This window comes from Saccopteryx leptura, chromosome 1, assembly GCF_036850995.1.
Source record: "Saccopteryx leptura isolate mSacLep1 chromosome 1, mSacLep1_pri_phased_curated, whole genome shotgun sequence".
In the NCBI taxonomy this organism is placed as follows: Eukaryota; Metazoa; Chordata; class Mammalia; order Chiroptera; family Emballonuridae; genus Saccopteryx; species Saccopteryx leptura.
The window spans coordinates 155,788,578-155,789,818 of NC_089503.1; the positions used below are offsets into that span (position 1 = coordinate 155,788,578).

The window sequence follows — 1,241 nt, forward strand, 5'->3', positions numbered from 1 at the left end:
TGTCCAAAAAAAGGATGAGAGTATAGCAAAAAGAACCAGAACCATGTTGAAGGGGCCCCAACCAGCCAAATCTATCATAATTTGAGCATGAAATGAAATGAGGCTAAATAATACATAATAACCCACTGAATAAAATAGAAATTCACAAATCAATACTGACAATAAATGGGAGGAAAGAGGGTTCTTCCTCCCAGTGAAATTCCAACCGATAAATGCGAAGGGAATGGGGGAATTTGAAGGTCAGTATCTGACCATCATCACAGCGGTCGCTGGTACAGGTAAGAACCATCAACGGTTGCTAAATGTTGAGAAGGGTGTTTGCGCGGCCTCGGAAGGTCTCAATGACTGCCTGTTAGTTTTATGAGAGAAAACAGACACTCCACAGTGCAGAAAGCAGAGGACACCTTGAGCAGGCCATCAGGTTTAAAGTCAGCAATGAAAAGGAGAGTGGACATCAGGCACATCCTAGTCTGACAGCCCCCTGTAGCATTCTGGCTGAGAATGCAAACCTGTATCAGATCAGATGACATGTTCAGAGAAATCCAAACTAACAGACATTCTGTACAATACTTGGTCCATTCCAACAACAAAAAATGCTCAAGAACTGTCTCATTAAAGGAGACTAAGGGGTCATAGCAATTAAATGCAGGATCTTATGCTGAATCCTCTATTAAAGGAAAAAATATATATAGTTTACACTGATAAGAACAGACACTACACTTGATCTTAGCCAAAAGGCCAAGAAATGATGGAAAATATAGTTTAAAGGGGACATTATTGGGGAGTGGAAAAAGTTGAAGTATAAACTGCAGATTAAACTATTATCTCAAAGTTAAATTTCCTAAATTTGATATCTGTACTATGCTTATATAAGAGAATATCCTTTTCCTTAGAATATATACATGTAGATTTCAGAAAATAAAGGGGCATGATGTATATAACCTATTTCAAATCATTTATGATAAAAATTAATGATACAGCGCTTGGGTGATGAGATGAGGCGAATGGTGTGGATATTTTCAGACACAGTTGGTGGTGGGTAGCAGAAGTGGAGGAAAACAAAACGGCAGATGAGGGCAACAACTGTACTGCCCTTGACTGGCAACTTTGAAAAGGAAAAGTGGAGGATTGAGCACCAAAACTCTAATAACATTATACAGAGTGAAATAAGTAAATCAGAAAAAAACTAAGAACTATATGAACCCATACATAGATGGGATATAAAAATGAGACTCAGAGAC

General features: G+C 38.2%; 1 pseudogene; it reads right to left on the minus strand.

Annotated features, from left to right (window-relative positions):
- Positions 1-624: 624 nt before the first annotated feature.
- LOC136390070 (U2 spliceosomal RNA) lies at positions 625-750 on the minus strand (annotated as a pseudogene).
- Positions 751-1,241: the final 491 nt, after the last annotated feature.